Genomic DNA, 19,328 nt, shown 5'->3' on the forward strand with positions numbered 1-19,328 from the left:
TTTTTGGAACTATCTGATTACTGTTTAAAATATTTTTTTTGAATATTGACCGAACTAATATTTCCAAAAAAGTATTTGATATTACATGAGCGTATATTTTTTGAAAATATTTTTGGAATATAAAAGTCTCAATTGATAAATACAATGAAAATATAAGACTAATATTGTCTCACACTTTTTAGGAAAATTCAGTTATATTAATTATGTAATTGTAATATTGTTAATGATAAACATTTATAAAATTGTATTTTAGGTAAATTTTTATAAACATTTGATATTTGTCCTCTAGTAAAATTATCCTTTTCCATATGTGTTTACTATGATGTTCTTATAATTAAAAAACTTACCAAAATTGGATCTCTCATTGTCAAAATGTTTACTTGTTATCATAATATGTTTTCCTTAAAACAGTAAGGTAATTAAAATTATTTGATATTTGCATATTGCATATAGTAACTAATATTTTAATATTATTAAAATTCAATCGATAAATTTGATTTACATTTTTACTGATCATTGTTTAAGCTGTTTTAATTTAAAAATATGATAAATATATTAAACTATATAATTTACAATTTTAAACTAAATAAATCTGAAAAATCATTTTTTTTTTTTAGCCAAATGTATTATTTGATATGGTAATGTATAAATAATGTATGTGTAATGTAAACAATTTAAAATTGAAAAAAAATATATATTTTTTTTTAATATGAATTTATATTGTGATATTTCATAAATATTTCAATTTTGTACTTTTTATTTAAATTAATTCAAAGCTAATAAAATACATGACCTCAAGAATATTGGTTTTTACCATGGTCATATAGTTGTTTTGTATCTGGGTTTGTTACTACCTTGAAAAATACTGAATTATTATTTTTGGTCTCCTCTTTGAATAATGTGCGTTATTAAAAAAATGTATAAAACGAAAAAAATATATAATAAATGTTTAACACAAATAAAAATATTTTCTTTAGGAGGATGTCACACCCAGGCCCAGATTAATACAATCTTAGGCCCTAGGTAGAGCCGTAGGTTCGGACCCTCAAGATTTTTTTAAAAATAGAAATATTTTATAGTGATGAATAAAGTTAATTGACTATAAATTTTCAGTATTTATATTTAAAAAAAATGTTGAACCTCCCCTTCAAAATTTTTTCAGTTGAAGCCTTGGCCTTAGGCACAGTGCTTTTAATTCCTATGCACTTATACAGCACTGCGGTGTCCAGTTTTTAAATGGGTATAAAACCTTCTTTTTAAGAGAGGAAGTGTTGAATTTCGATATTAATCATTTAAAAACAAAAAAAAAAAATCAAATCTTAACTTTTATATGTTAATAATTTTAATAAATCTTAAAAACAATTAATTTTACACAGTGTACAAATATATAAAAAATCAAATTGTTAAAACCATAAAAAAACTTATTTCACACCAATTTGAATATTTCTTTATCCCTCGTATTTAAGTATTAAACAAGATAATTGTAACAAAAAAAAACAGTAGCCACACATTTCATTTTTGTAGGCCCCAAAAATGTTCGTAGGCCCTAACCTAACCTGGCCTATGTGCTATACGGCCCTGGTCACACCAGCACGTGTGGATTCATTTTTACAAATGTATAGCAAATTTTATGTTAAGAAGAATCTATTTTATTCTGTTAGTAGAGTGGATTGGTACATTGGTTATTGTCACTTTGGCACAAATAGGTGGGTGCACAGAGGACTTGGACACTCAAAAAAATGAAGTCAATGCGTTTCTATAATTATATTTTGAAATAGATATTATCAATAAACACAAAAATGTTGTACCTGTTACGTATTAATATTTCAGGTATTTATAGGTAGGTTGGTAGGTATTATAATCATATACCTATTATGTAGTTTATTTGATGTTGTAATAAATAGGTCACGGATACGTAGTTATTTGTGGCACAATATTCGTAGTAATGTTATGGTATATATTTATTGAAATATCTCTGAACACTGAGTGACGAGGTCTTCTTCGTCCATAACAGGATGCAGAATGGCCCAATATGTACGCGTTTATCGACGACTTATACATTCATATCAAAATAGTAAACACGTTTCCGATTAAATATTTTTCCAGGTAAATGTAATTCCTAAGATATATTTTCCAACGCTGTACTCGCTTTTTGTCTTTGAAAAATGGATTCATCGAGTTGCTCCGTTGAAAGCAGTTTCGAAATGAATCAAAATGTTGTCTCTGCAAAGATGCACATTTGACGAACATTTAAGAGGTTAGAAAGTAGAATACTCTGAAAGATTTATGACTAAAATATTTTAAGAAATCAAATCGGACGAAATGGAAAAATGCTGATTTACCCGTTTAACGATGGTCGCAATATGGCACGACCTCTGTGGTTATACCGCGGGGCTTACACTACACATATTCTGTTAACATACAGATGGCGTGGTGCTTATTGTCTCGCACTATCGTTTTTGTCTCAAAATCGTATTTTTTATTTAAGTCATCAATTCCTTCTTCAGAGCTGATAGGGAGCCAGTAGGTGTCCATAAAATTTATAATTTTCTAGTATAAAATATGCGTAAAACTCTTCCGTGTATTATATTTAAAACTTTTTCTGATGTAGGGAAATGTATATGTATTATTAGCCGACGGACATGCGGACGTCACTTTCGCAGTGTTTGTGTGGATGGTGGTGGTCGCTGACGATGGCCCGCGTGGCCCCGGTCGGTATGAATGCATTCTTGTAATAGTATTATTATATTTAAAGTATGTAATACATTATGCGAAATTAATTTAATACTATGATTACCGATTAGTGATTAGTCATTATTCATTAGTTTAGCAGTGAGCTGTTTTTTGGATGTGACGAAATAAAAGTTTACCACAATTCTAGACAGTTTTTTATGTTTTCAAGTAACGCTCTTACATTATACCAACACTATTTTGTACAATTTAAAATAAGGCTTACGGGGGATTTTTCTCCTACATCATCCCCTCTTGTATATGCCGCTGGTCCTAACTCCTAGTTTCCTTACGAATTTTGGGTTTCGCGCCACACATCACACATGAAAAATAAAAAATAAAAATAATAATATAGTGTATACACATAATGCATATACATATATATATACATATATACACCGGCTATAATTTATTTAATATATTTTTTTTCATAAACATTAACTTTGGCAACTAAAATTAATAATGTAAGGAGTAAGGACTAAGGAAACAGGACACATATTATGTACCTACCAACCTACCATGATTACGCGACGGCGGTTAAATATTTGTTTACTGTTGACAAGAGATACGCGAAAACCGTACAGTTGAAGGTGTTGAGTGTACGTCGTTATTGAATAAAATAGTAGATGCGCAACCTTCTTGTAGATCCATCGCCCCAAAATTATTTATTTTAATGTAGCGCAATTTTATCGACATTATGTGCTTAAGTATATGTATGTTTCGGGAAAAAGAAGAAATCGGGAAAACCTTAGAAATGTCTGGGTAAAACGCTAACTATCCGCTATCGCGATACTTGAAAAAAAATTTCATATTTTGGCTTTACAAATCTTGTTGTGACCAACCTCAGAAATGAGGTTGGACGTACGGTATTAATTATATTCGAATAAATCATAAATTACGTTAATTTTAGGCAATTTGATATGTATTTGATTTAGTTAGTCCAATATACATATATAAAGACAATAATAATCGACATTATGTAACGTACCATGTAAAATATGTACTTTCGTCATATTATCAATGTACTGTATGTGTTAAAGTTAAATTTTAATTCAATGATAGTTCATTGTCTATGAAAAAAGATACTGAGCGAAGACCGTATATAGTTTCAAAAACACCAGTTATATTATTACCTTGAAATGTGACAATTACATAAATATTTTTTTGAATTCTAAAATATTAACTAAAGTTTTTATTCTTCATTTAAATATTTACAATTTTCCAAATTTAATCTTCAAATGTTTTAACAAAAATTGCGTACTTTTTAAATTTTTTATTTTAGTACGCTAAATTGAATATTCATTTGAAAAACTTTCAGTTAACATTTCAAGACAGCTATGTAAATTGAATATTTTATACATTTTTAACTACAAAATAATTGGTAAATTGTTGTGATTTTGTCAAATTTCGTTAAAATTTAATCGAATATGCTAATAATAAAAAAAAAAAAATCATTCCTATGTATTTTAAATATTTTTTAATTTCTAAAAAAGTAACTTATATGGATCATATCGTATTAAATTTTCAACAAATAATTTTTTTTTTTTTGTTCTTTATTTTAATTAAACAATCTATGTAGCTTGTGTACAGTAAGCTTAAATATTAATGTTAAAGGTTCGACAGAAAGGCTTGACAGAAGAAGCCACTCATTGATGAAACTCACGGTAAAAAATAAAAAAAAATAACTAACTAAAAAATGTAAAATGCTTATAAATATCTTAAAATTAAACTAAATATAGAAAATGAAAATTGTGGATTATTTCAGTTTCTAAATTAATATTTTTTTTTATAAAAATCATTATTATACGTTTAAAAATTTTTAATTACATAAAAATTTAAACTTTAATAATTCTCATAAAAAATGAACATCGTTAAAGCGATTTCGCTTTAAAATTCCATCAAGAACAATTTATAAGCTACTTCGTGAAGCTTAATTATTATTAAATGAGCGCTTTACTAAAATAAGCACTGTTAGCAATAATTAATATATTTATTTTAAATAATACAATATAATATGTTTAGGCATAAACAATTTATTATTATATTATATCAAAACGTTTTCTTTACTTTACATGTCTTACACTATTAAATAAAGACGATGTCGTACCCACGTGTCATGTCTCTATTTTACTAATGAATAACATACCAAATTGTATGTTCAGCAGTTCTAATTTTGTAATATTAGCTTTACATTTTAAAACTAGAATGAAGTGACTCATTATCAAAGTGAAAGCTATGAACATTATCTGTGTTTTCGTGTTAGTTTTTTTACGATATTTTAATTTTAAAGCGAGTTATTAGAATTTTAAAATGTTATGTACAATTGTATAATACTCATAACCCGCCTAAAATTGCAATATTCTAAAAAATCAACGAGAGAACACAGATGATAAGTTAATGCAGTCTAATTCCAAAGCCAATGATACAAAATTAGAATCACTAAACACAATTAATTTACTATAGGTATGTTGTTAATTTGTAAGATATAAGAAATAACACATCAACACACACGGATGCGACGTCCTTTTAAGGTCCTTTCATAAAGGTACGTTTTTTTTTTTATCAAAATCATCAAACTTCTAACATTTTGACTTACTTTTGAGTTCCAGTCGCTCAATTTCAATTTTTGATATATCAGCAAGTATATATAATATTGTAATTTGTATAAATCGTGTTTCATTTTTTAATCATATAATATATTAAAACATACATCCGAAAAACTTTAATCGAATTGTCGAACAAATTATCATAAATAATGAACAGTATTCAATGTAAAAATCTAAAATATAGGAGTATAGATAAATGAAGGTAACCTATTAATCTGCAGTGTCAGTCATATTAAAACGTCCCACAAATGAAGCATGCGTGAACATATTTTAGGTGGAGGGGGTTGCATGGCCCCTTCACCCCCCTTGGATCCGCGCCTGAAATCACTCCGCTACCGAAAACACTTTAAAATTAATTAATAAATAAAAAAGTCTAAATTTATATCATTGAAATAATATCTAATAGGTGGGAGGGGAGGCTTCATTTACTTCAGTCTCCAACCTCTTTTTATCCTTCTTATTATATTCAAAGATACGAATATTATTTTAAGAATTTTAAATCGTAATATAACGGAACCTAACTATACTATTTGAAAATATTCAAACCAAATTCGCATCAACAAGTAGTTTTGCCTTTTAATTTTTGAATGGAAACAAATATTTAATATTCTAATAAGAAAATAAAAATGATGGATGCATTTTACAAAATAACGATTTGAAAATGCAATAAGTAATAACAATAAATAACGTGATATTATAGGTATGCCATTATAGTTTTATGAGTTTCTACTTCGATTCGCTTTGAAAATCGTACGAAATAAGTTAATATTATGAATATTTTTTCGGCGATAGCTTATTATACATTTTGCAGTGAAAAAAATGTTTATTGCGAAAAATATATATTTTTATAAGTTATGATTATATGAGTTACATCTTATACAATATTCAGTGGCGAAGCATAATAGAAGACAAAGAGACAGTGTATACGTCGTATTCCCACTTAGAACACGGACATTTTAACTTGGTATTACCTATTATGATAAAATAAAATATTATTTTAAGATTAATTCGAATAAACTGACGTAATATAATATAGGTACAAAATATTTCAGTTTTTTTTGTTGTCTTAGTGTTAATAGTGGCCTAGGGCTCGAACTTAATGCACTTAAAAAGTACTAATTGTGCATATGCATGCACTTAAAAAAATTAAAAATACTTATGCTTTAAAAATATGCGTTTATTTATTTACTCATAATTTTAATAAAAACAAATATTTCATTAAAACATATTTTTATATATTTTATAATTTGTACTAAATATTTATTAAAACCGGAAATTATGTATGTCTCTTTGAAATACGCACTGTACAATAATATATATTGAAAACCATCAAAATATACATTATTAATTATACATTTTTTATTTTATTGTAAAATTTTTAAATTGTATTATTTTAAACATAATATCATTAATCGTCAAGTATGCTCTAAAAATAAAAGCGAAATAAAATAGTTACAAAATTACAAAAAACTACAAAATCACTAAATATACAGAAATATACATTATAAACTTTAAGTATTTTTTTCGTAATGTCGTGAAATTAATTTCAAGTTTATTTAGCGATAAATCTTATAGCCCCCCCCCCTACAAAAAAAAAAACCATGCAAATGCAATAACTTCTGAGCCCTACAGCCTATTAGAATAGACCAGTTTAGGTCCTCGCGCATGAGCTGGCGCTGTCCGGCGTTATCTAGTGAACATCCAAATGCAGTATAATAAAATGACGTATGTATAAATATGAGAGTACGTCGAATTCATCTAATTTTGCTTGGTGCGTCATCGACCTTCGTAAACTCATTATCGAGGTAGGTTTTTAATTTATGATTTGTTTATTTTTGATGTGTATGATGTGATATTGTCTAAATATGAGTATCAATGGTATTGTCAATAGGCCTGATTTATTTTTTTTCAACGTTTCCACGATTCTAGAGTCTCACGTCTCACCACTGAACATTTTAAACTCAAATTATATTTAATGCATATTATTAACGACAGAACCGTTTGATGCGCATTTAAATACACTTAAATTATTCATAAGATAAATTATAAAAACACTTTTTATTACTTAATAATATAATGACATAATGTTAAGTGTTTTTTAAAATTAATTTTATTTACTTTGTCCCGCAACGTTTTGATCTTGTGAAGACTTAAATATTCGATTTTCCTCTAAAATAAATCTGTATAACTTCGCCGGAAGAGGTGACATGTAATTTAATACCGACTTGTTAAGTCCCCTTTGATGCTCACTAAACTTTACGTGCGCCTACTTCACTGTTCAGTGCTGATTTTGCTATCACAAAGTTGGTCATGATATTTTTATAAATTTAATCTCTTATTCATCGTTATTGTGAACAATTAAAATAATTATAAAGTCCTGTGTGTGTATTCAAATAACTCATAAAGTAATGTTGCAGACATCTTATATTAAATCATGTAGGTACCCACGTAGTCGTTTCTCAAATCACTTTGAACCGAATCTATTATAAGCGAGTTTAAATTAATTTTTGATTTAAACCGAATGTGTATTAGTATCAGGATCGTATTAACCGTTAAGGGGCAATGAATACGGGAGAAAACATAAATATAATGCTCATCGTCCAGTATACACCATTTTTCCCCCAAATAAATAGATCCTGATTGGTACACGGCTACACGCGTCTATTATTGCCTTATTGGTGTTGTACAAGACAGTAGTTAGATGCGGTGATATTGAATTGAGTCCATGCTACTTTTAAGTGTTTGAATCGAGTCCAGCTTATGCCCTTATGGTAGTCAATGGTAGTATAGACCACATAACCGTCCTTCCTTATAGGCAGTACCGAATTAAAGGCCTCGTATATAAGGTAAATAAGTCAGATGGGCCTAATTGGTAGGTATATAAAAAAAAGTATACACCTGTGCTTTTCTGAACTAAAAATTAAAAGTGTATAATTTATATATTTATGTTTCATAATTTTATTTAATACATAATTATGCCAAATAGAAAATATTTTATTTGTTTAGAACATTTTTAAATTACAGGTACACATACATTTGTATATTTTATTAAAAATGTTTGTATTTTTCAAAATATAAAAAAAATACCAGCTGTTTTACGGGTCGAATTTTTACGAGGGCCTTAAGTAGTGCTTAATTTTCTTATAGCCTTACAGGTTAATCCAGCACCGTTCATAGGTTATAACCTAATCTATCATTATAATACCTATGCTCTATAGTAACTTAGTCACTATACTACAGTGTATATTATTATATTGTGTGTATCATTCACTTTTTTTTTCATAAATTGTTAAACATTCTCTTTGGTAATTAAAATTAATGATGTAAAGAAACGGGACACATATTATGTACCACGGTTATGTGACAGCGGTTAAATATTTGTCTACCGTTGACAAAAGATACGCGAAAACCGGAGTAAAACTTACCTAAATGTATAACTGTATAGGTAGGTACCTACACTGTACAGATCGCTGAACACACAATAAAGGAGTATTTATTATTTATTATATGAAAGTGGTTATATCTCTACACCGCCTTAGATATTATACCGAAATAATAACGAAATGTAGTAGCTGCACTACTGTCTATTTTTTTTAGTGTGTCTTACAAACACAAACATGCGGATAAACTATAAATATAAAAGTAAATAAATTAATAAATCTACGTCGTATAAAACTATCGTCTATTACTATAAGATCTAAAATGTTTTACCTCTTTTTCTTTTTCACAAGTACGGACGATGGACCATTTTTCTACGTTGTATATAGGAGTGTAAAAAACCTACGCAACACAAAAGCTGCGGTTGTCTGTTACTTGTTACGTCGTACTATTGTGTGTATGTATCTATAGTTGATCGCAGAGGCGCAATTTAAATGAAAAAACTAGTAGTGGAACTTTATTTTTTTATTTAGTCTACAGACCACAGGCTTGGATTATGAGGGTGCTAATTTTAAGACCGGTTAGCTAATCATCTTCAAGCAACCCTCCCCTAAAATTTCGCCTACGATTGATCGCTTATTCACTTATTCTTTGAAGATAGTTTCTGCCCGTTTCTGGTAAAAATTGAATTTAGATGGTATTCCACGGAGTCAAAAATCAAAATTCCCCATAATTTTCAAAATAATCCGGATAAACTAATCAATTTTGTGTTTTTTTTTTGTTATTCGTAAAATAAATAATTATTATATGGGCTATACATTTTTATATTGACCTTTTCTAGTCATAATCATATTTTAAAATTAATTTGGTTTTATTTCTATACATTTAAATTTTTAATAAAACAGTTTCTATTATTAAGTAAAAAAGTTTGAAAATTGAATACAGGATTTGAGGATTCTTCTTAAGTTGTTAAATATTAATATTTTATTTATTAAGCGTTTTAAGTTAAAATGTTGACGTTACTTTGAATAAATATATATGTAGTTCAATATAAATAAATTATAAGATATTCTTACAAATAGAGACTGACACTCCATTTCCACTCATAATCGTTTTTTTATATTTCATGATTTATCATTGAGTTCAAATTTAACACGGCCGTTACAATGTGACTTACTCAATTACTAGGTACACTAGAATCATTTTATATAACAAAGCAACTTTTCCATTATATATATATATATATATATATGAAAGCAGACAACAGTAGTTATTCGAATCATCAATTTAAAAACTGCGTTTCTAGTTTCCAATATTTAACTTGGATGAAAACAATGTTCAATTACATAAAATTAGAATTCAAAAATTAGTAATTGGCTATGTGCAAACATCGATCGAAGCTAATATTATAGCTGATTTAAGTATATTACGATAATAATAGACAAATATTGTTATTTCGAGACGGTTTACATTTTTAAAATGTTTCAATATTATTATCGACCTATACTATTTCATATATTATAGGTATTCAACTATTGACGTTGTAATTAATATCTGATTATGTACAAGTACATTAACATTTATAATCTAAAATATTAAATCTATGATACGCGTATTATTATGGTTGGCCAATGAGCATATAAATGATAAAATAACTTCGTACTCGTTATCTTCAATAATGACTTGTATAACTCATTATTCAAATTCGATTTGAATATCTTATTCAATGAAACTTTACAACAATAAATAAATAATATAACAAATTAATTTTGAAAAATGATTTTACTAAAAAGAAGGTAATGCAAATTAATTACATATTTAATTACATCTCCGCCGTCGTTTCAATGAAAATAATTAAAGGTGTTCTTATAATATATATATATATATATAAAAATAATAATAATAGAGAAGTCCTTGTTATAAGTTGACTGCTGGTGTTTAAAATTGTTAAACATTGAATCACACTGTACCTAAAATTTTCGCACTTTAGTATAACATTTGTATGGACTTTGAGCATTTTTTTCAGCTGAACTATTTACGTGGTATAAGAATGCCTACCACCTCATTAACTTTATTTATAAGTTGTTTATTATTCACGGCCATCAATGGGGCTTATTAATAAATTACAGAGAATATGCAATTGAAAATTTATATTTCATTATACACGATGTACCTTGAAGACACAACAATTTTATATTAAAATTACATTTGCATCTTGAATGTGTCAGATCATTGTGATTCACTCTGTATAACGTAATAGGAACGCATCACACGTATAATTAAAAAAATTGTCGCCGAGGGACGATCTTATTTATAATAATAATTCATATTCTTTACAAATATTGTTATAGGCGAGAGCGAAAACGGGACGATTTTTTTCGAGACGATTGCATTTTGTAATTTTATTTTATTATACATTTTATAGGTTATGGTGTTATGTATATACTGCTTCTGTAGGTGACGGGACATTTTAGAAACCAATAATTGCTTTCATAGTTTTTTAATTTCCTAAGAAAATAATTGACATTTTAATACGAATGCTATATGACCTAAACGCACATAATATAAAGTTGTGTTTTGGTTAAATGTTCAAATTGTTGGTACCTAAATGTTATGCGTTAATAACATTGTGTTTCCAGCGTATTAAAGTATTATATCCGGACCAACCCGGTATATAATGCCACTTAAAACGAAGCGTTACGAATTACCTCTGCAAATCAGAAACATCCACATCACGTGATATGAAAATACTCGTTGTTTTGAATTTTCGTTATATATAGAAATTCAATTAAATCACCATTAATCCATTATTATGTATTTTTTTTAGATTTTTTGTTTTCAGTATGAACTATTCACGAGGAACTTTGTATTAAATTTTAAAATTTCAACTATAAAAAGTGCTGGTTTTAAAAATATTCAAATGCAAAAGGATTTGTAAATTTTCGTGATTCAGAAGAATTTTGTACACATTTGAACTTTAGACGATTATAAAAATAAATTGTGCTTATGCGTTTTAAAATATTTACATGTCTCTAAAAAAACGTACGTGAGATCTTGTATGTCATTTTTAAGCATTTTTGCCAAGTGAAGAATTTTTTATAGACATTTACAGAAGAGGATTTCCAATTTGGCACTATAGGCAGCTTCTTAGGGCGGAAAATGTGGGGGGTGACAAATTTTGTAATGTTTTATTCAAAAACATCAAACTTATAAAAAAAATTGGAAAATTAATTATTTTATATTTACGAAAGATAATTAATAATGTGCGTATTTTTCTATATTTTCTATTTTTTAAACATAGGTAGTCTAAAAATTCAAATTAATGTCCACTACTATTGTCTATATATTTAATATTTAGAGTAGGTATTTTGGAGGGGGTATTGTAACTTGTTTACCTATTATAGGGGCGGCAAATTTTTGGCGCATATAGCCGTAAAAAAGATATATCCGCCTCTGCTTACATTATATACCAGGTAATTATTTTATCGAGGCACGCCTATTATTTTAAAAACTATTAACGTTTTTTTTTTTTGCTTTTTTGAATGACAAAATATAATTTTAATTTCAAATTTCGTTGAAATTCGTAAAACGATAAATAATTGTTAAAAATATGATAATTTTTTTTTCAAATATTCCTCAATTTATAAATATTTAAAACTACTTATACCTATATAAACTACCTTGGCGTGAAATATATTAACGTATATCAAAAACTATACACCTCTTAATCATTAATAAAGCAAAATAATATTACGCCCGACGTCGAAAACCGATCGCCGTCTGCTGCGGCCTGCCCAGCGATGCTGTCGAATTCAGCCACTTGCAAATGGCGAGCCCCAAAAAGTATGCCGTGATTTCTTCGATTCGATGTCAAAACAATATGGATCGGTTCCCAATATTGTACTGATGTCTGGTGCAGGTGATGCGTTGAAGATCCGATCACCGTCACCGGTATCGACGCAGCTAGTATCTGCGGACTCGATCAAACTGCATGCCGCGAAATGTGAAGTCATTCGTCTACCGAGGAGTTCGATGCCGAACATTCACATAACGTTTATTGGTGAAACCGAACCAACCGAAATTGAGTGCATTTCTATGAAAGTTTTAGCCGATGTTGAAAATGGAACAAAACCGGCCTATGATGTGCACAGTTTATTCAGATCCAATAACCAACACCAGTCGTCATGGAACCACTACTGAACGTGGACGCCGTTTGTGGCGGAAACGTACAAAAAATTCGTACGTCGAATGTTTTGTTATGCGTAATATAACCTATAGTTTAAAATATAAAACAGTGTGATTATTTTAACTTCTACGCAGTTATAAGTTAAGTACATATATTATATATTTGAACCCAGAAAAGTTCCTTATGGCTTAACGGGTTAGGTTAAGTAAAAATATTTTTATATTGGTCACCCATACTAACTACACATCCGACATTTCTTAACTTCAGTGATCGGACGATAATTAGTATATTCAATATGGTCGTTGGCGATGTGTAGGTAGAAAATAATAGTAATTAAATACCGTAATCAAATGTTTAAACTTTTTGGTGGTGGTATAAGACGAAAACTAAATTCAGTTAATTTTCAATATTTCAAAAAAATACTAAAACGCAAACACGACATTAAACATAGATGTATAAATTGAGTATCATTTGAACGTATACGAAGATGCACAGTTTATTAATTAATTTTATTTTTAATTTAATTTTTATTTAAGGCGCTAAAGCCTAGAGCGGCAAATTTTAACGGTCGAAACGAATTTTTTTTTTAGTCGGTAAATTTATTTCAGCCTTCTGGCGGCCTGGACATTTAAAAAAAAACGGATTTCAAATATCTGTAAGCTTAAAAATAGTTGAAATATTTTGAAAATAATCATATTTAGTGAAAACTTGAAATAACTACGGTTATTAGTTTTTGAATTATACAAAAAAAAAAAATTAATTTTATTGAAATCTGGCTTTCTGTAAAAATCTTTATTTTTTCATAATTTGTTGTTTGAATTTCCCGATTATTTTGAAATTTAAGTACTATAAATTGTTAATTTTAATTATCTTAAAGTACAAACTAGATCAGATTTGTTATCCCAAACCACCCTCAATGTGGAAAATTGAAGCATTTTTTCGATCAGGTATTTATTGTGTAACAACAACTCTTCATTGTAAAATCAATAACTAACCCATCACATTTTTAAAACATATAAAAATTTGGATTTAATTACAATGATAAAAATAAAAATAAAAATATATATATTCTATCGAGTTAAATTTTTTCTAAAATTAAGGATAAGAAAATTGTTTTGGGAGCGAGACGACTAACTTCTATTGCATTTTCAGAACTTTTCACTGTACCAGCCGACCGGGAAATCCACGGTCGGTCAGAATTTAAATAAAAACGAATGAAAACAATTGCATTTCCGTCTTTTGACAATAATAATACCTACGTGTACGTTGTGCGTACCTATATAGATAAACATTGCGATTTATGTTTTCCGATGTATAACGGCGCGGAGGGATGGGGCCGCGAATGTTTATAGTTCGGTCGGTGGCTCGCTCTGCTCCGCCGTTCGACCGACCACACCACGAGGTTATAGCCGGTGTTGCCCGAGGTCTGCGATCAGTTCCCGCGCTGTCGCAGACACCGAACGTTGCTGTTAATTTCTAATCCGTAAGTCGAGCGCACCGTGTGCCCGGCTGTTTCTGACGGGATAATTTACGTGAATTTATCAGCCGTCCCACGATTTACCGTGACCACGCGACGGATAAATGAGATATCATATCGCCTGAACAGTTTATTGTAATCATCTTGACGTCACGATTTTATTTGCCGATTGTTTAGTAAACATTGTTGTTGTATAGATTAAATCGTTGTATCATTCGAATCGTTTGGTGATCGACGACGGTTTGTCGCGAAAATTGTCGCATTAAAGTGAGTAATTTAGAGAAACACCATCTCATAACCTGTAAAATGTAATTTTGATTATTTAAGAGCCGCGTAAAAGTTTAATATCACGATGGCTGTTGGAAACGTGTTACAAACCTTTCATGTTCCTCTTTATAATTTATATTTTGTAAGCTACGTCGTATCAATTTAAAGTAAAATCAGTAGAATTTACTCACAAGGTCATAAAGGCACTTACTCTATGATTGCATAAAAAGACCCATATTTTTGATCAAATATGTTTATGAGAATATACGTAAAACTAGACAATTGTTATTTGATATTCGATTATAAACCATTGTTTGAAAGTACCTTTAATTAATCGATTTAGAATGTGTTTTTATAGTAATTATTAATTGGTTTTTAATTTGTATATATATTAAAGTTCATGCTTATGATATTTTAATTATTTATTAATTTAATCATAATTTTATGATTTTATTTATTTATTATTAACATAATTAAAATAAACTATGATTAATAATTTTTGATAATGTAGGTACAATTAAAATTTAATAATAATTCAATTTTATTTATTTAAAATACAAATTTTGGGGAATATCCAAAAACTCAAGTATAAAAATGATTTAATCCTTCCAATCAATATCCTTCAGAACACTAACTAATGCCCTTTGGTATGTTAGTAATAGAACCCTTCACAATGACCTCAACATAATGACCATCCCTGATCAAGCATCTAAACTCTATAAACGATTCCTAGCAAATTATTTAATCATTTAAATCCTCTCATATCCAATTTATCCTTCCTAGACCTTCCCGATATAATTCGTTGACTAAAAAGAAAATGGTCTAAGGATCTATTAACTTAATTATTATTCACACTTAATTTATAAAGAAAAAAATATATATTATATATAGTCTTGAACTTGGACTAGACTATATTATTATTACTTTTGTACATAATAGCTGGTTCTTAGTATAATATCACTTGATAATTTCACTAATCGCGTTCCTCTTGTCATTTCTTTCTTTCTCTATGATCAAATTATTAATTGTATTTACTAATAGTATAAAAAAACAAATTTTAATAGAAGTAATATTAATAATAATAAATAAAATACAAATGAAAGAAATAATTTTTTTCTATACTTAAATGCAATAAATTATAATTTATGATAGTTTTTTCAAATATTTAATTAACTTACCAATGATTTGATTTTTGAAATCAATCATAGGTAAAACCAACCGTTAAGTGCTTATTTACTTTTTGTCAGGCACCTAAAAATCTAAAAATATAATTAGTTTATACTTGTAAATTATACTAATTTGCTTAAAAAGTTATGTAATTAATTCTACAAAGAACTGCTATTATAGGTTCTACCAAATTATACAAACAAGAATATTATATTTATTAGTTGTTTATTTGTGTATATATATATATATATATATATATATATATATAATAGGAACATTACATTTACATTTATGACTAAATATATGAATTATATATATTATTATTATTATTATATTATTTTTATACTATATAAAACTATAAAAGTATAATATAATGTTACTAGTATTTTAAATTTGAATAGTTATCAGTACCATTTTGTGAGGTTATTTAATGCTTTACTGATATGGATGATATGAACATATTTTTATGCAAAATAAAAAAATATTTTAAAATTTGACTTTGTGGAATTACATATTTTGATTGACTGAGCGTTAAAAAAAATATAGAGTTGAGCAAATTTATCATTGACCTTTGGGAAACATGAAACTTTTCTTGTAAGAGTTAAGTCCCAAAGTTCTACGATTTCCGCATAAACACGTCATACAAACACATCATTTTATCTGTACAGATGTATAGACTATAGAGTGAGTAAAAATATATTTGTTGTTGACAAATATTTACCAACTTTGATTTATATTAAATTCATAAAGTTTAAGATGATGTTTTTAGGATATATTTTTAAAAACCTTTTATTTAACGAGAAAAAACGCAAAAGATACAAATAAGTTTTAAAAGTTAAAACGTTTAAAAGTCAATATAAATATAGGTTAACAGACATAAATATATGATTTGTGATATTGAGAATTAGAAATGAGTAATTTGACCTTTAATTGTAATCATTTTTAGTTAACTTTTAAATTGATTGTGATTGTACGGGGAAGAACACTATATATTTGTATGTGTTATTTCAATGAAAATTGTAAAATGTTTGCGAATAGTATGTACACAATACATCCCAAAACCTGTATATAATATATCTTTATATTGGTTCAATGACATATTTGAAGAAATATAGCGAATATCCTATTTGATAGTATATTGTACATTGACTCCATTAATAAACTAACATTCAAAACTCTAGTATCCACCATGATATATTTCATTAAATAAAAAAAGTGCCGATGGGTATTTCCTATTTTTCTAGTAGTTATAGCATTGATCAACTATACCACTTAATCAATGGTTATAGGAACTTGAATTACTGTATTATTACTTATATTACTTTAAGCAAGAACATGTACATTTTTCAACAGTATTTCTAAGGGCGAGGAAAAACTTAGAAAAAATCTACACCTATATATTGTAAAAATATTATTAAATTGACAGAAATCCGTTTTTAATGAATTATAAACGTGACGCAGTACGACTTTTAACCTCCTATTTTATGTCTGTGCATTTATCATTTAAAACATAAGTATTTATTATAAAAAGTTTATCTGTAAATTTTGAAAATAGAATTAGTATGTCAAATTGTTTTGTTAAATTTATAGTTTAAAAATAATTGTGTTGATTCATAACGGTAATTACGCTAAATATAATTTGTGAATTACTATTTATTCAATTTTCCTTTGAAGATAAAATTAACAATTTATTAAATCTTAACAATTTATAAATTATTTTAAATTAATAAATAATTTTTACGTTCTTAACCTAAATACAGTTATCATAATCAAATACCAATAAATCTTATGTAGATTTTGTATTATATGTATAGATTTTTAAATTTTTTATTTCATTCGCTGTTTTTACTAGCCATAGAAGTATTATTTAAAACTTTTTAGATATACTCTAGGGGAATTTAAAATGGGTTTGTCGATGAAAACTTCAAAATCTGTTTTCAGTGATAAAAATTACACTTTACGGAGACTTTGCCTAGCTTGACCGCGGGGATCAGCAAGTACGTTGTAGACTTGTAACTTTTGATTTTTTAAAACTTGGAGTTTAGTTAAGTTTACTAAATCCATAAGAGTATTTATATTTTAATATATATATATATGTATTTATTATGATAATAGTTGTGTAATAATATATTTGTGTAAAAAATGAAAAAATGAAAAAATTTACTGTATTAAAATATAAATGAATAATAATATATTAACATCTTAAAAACTTATTACAATAATAATAAATTAAATTTATTTAATAATTGATTTATCGTCATTACATAATATTCGGATAATTTGAAATTGTATATGTATAATATATATTTATATTTTATATTATAACATATAGATTAAATTTGAATATATTATCAGTATTTATTATTTACATTACCATTTATAAACTAATTTCAACCATAAAAAGTGTTTAAGACATGGAAAAACGGCTAATTATTCAATAATTGAAAAACAGATTATTAAACAATTTTATTTATCATTTTTTTTTTTTTTTTACGAAATACTCATCATTACTGATGAAATTTTCTCCTTGTGTTTATTTATTATTAGAGTTAGTGTTTTATTTAAGGATAATTAATTTTGTCTATAAACTTGACAGTTGTTGTGGTTGATTATTAGTAACGTAAAATCAGACCATAAAATATTAATTCAGAGCATTATTTTTATTACTTACCAAACAATAAAGTTTTAAATTTGTTTTTAATAATGACTCGAGCAAATAATAATAATAAAAAAATACCTAATTTAAGTTTAATTAGTTTATATTATATAGTAAATACTAATATACATACAAACTACCTATATTATTTATTCCTTGAAATCGAATAAGTTTTACATTTATTTCAAATATCTTTAATTAATTTGTTTTGCTAACTATATATACATAATATATTATTTATTTATCTAATATGATTATTTTCTGTTTACATACAATACTTTGAATAATTTTTACTTTTGTTTATGTTTATAAACTTAACACAAAGAAATAAATACTAATATTAAAATATTTCTCGGTATATAAAACAGTTTTAAACTATGGGAAATTTTTAATTTGATTTCTTAAATATTTTTCTTATTTTAGTATTACTTTTATGCACTAAGCTTAAAAATATTATGAAAATGCCATTACCATATTGACATGATATAACTGCTCTTTGACATGAACTATTGAGTGGTTCTAATTTTCCGTCAATTTGGAAAGTATCAATTTATCGGGAGGGCTCCTAATGCTCATTTCATATTGGGGTCTTATAGTTCACATACAAAAGGAGAACGCACACCCGCGGTCGACTTATATTTGATCAGAATTTTTATTTCTCTAGAGACTACGTATATTACTCTCTCTTTCTCTCCCTTTTATTTTACCCTTCCCTAATTTCTTTCTAGCCCCAGTGAATATCCACTGGGAAAAACACACGGCAATGGTTCTTCCATTAATTTGCCCTCGACATCTCTAGTATATATACACAGTAACGCCGCAAAATACTAGTAAAACTTTGATTACCAGTCCTAAAGTGTT

General features: G+C 27.2%; 1 protein-coding gene across 2 annotated transcripts in view; it reads left to right on the plus strand.

Moving 5' to 3' along the window:
• The first annotated feature begins 14,352 nt into the window (after nt 1-14,352).
• Nucleotides 14,353-19,328, plus strand: part of LOC113548206 (connectin-like) — a 220,300-nt gene continuing 215,324 nt past the window's right edge. For both annotated transcript variants that reach the window (XM_026948961.1, XM_026948960.1), the window contains exon 1: nt 14,353-14,644. The gene's annotated coding sequence lies outside the window, so the exon portion shown is untranslated. The remainder of the gene's footprint in view (nt 14,645-19,328) is intronic.

Source organism: Rhopalosiphum maidis, chromosome 1, assembly GCF_003676215.2.
Source record: "Rhopalosiphum maidis isolate BTI-1 chromosome 1, ASM367621v3, whole genome shotgun sequence".
NCBI lineage: Eukaryota > Metazoa > Arthropoda > Insecta > Hemiptera > Aphididae > Rhopalosiphum > Rhopalosiphum maidis.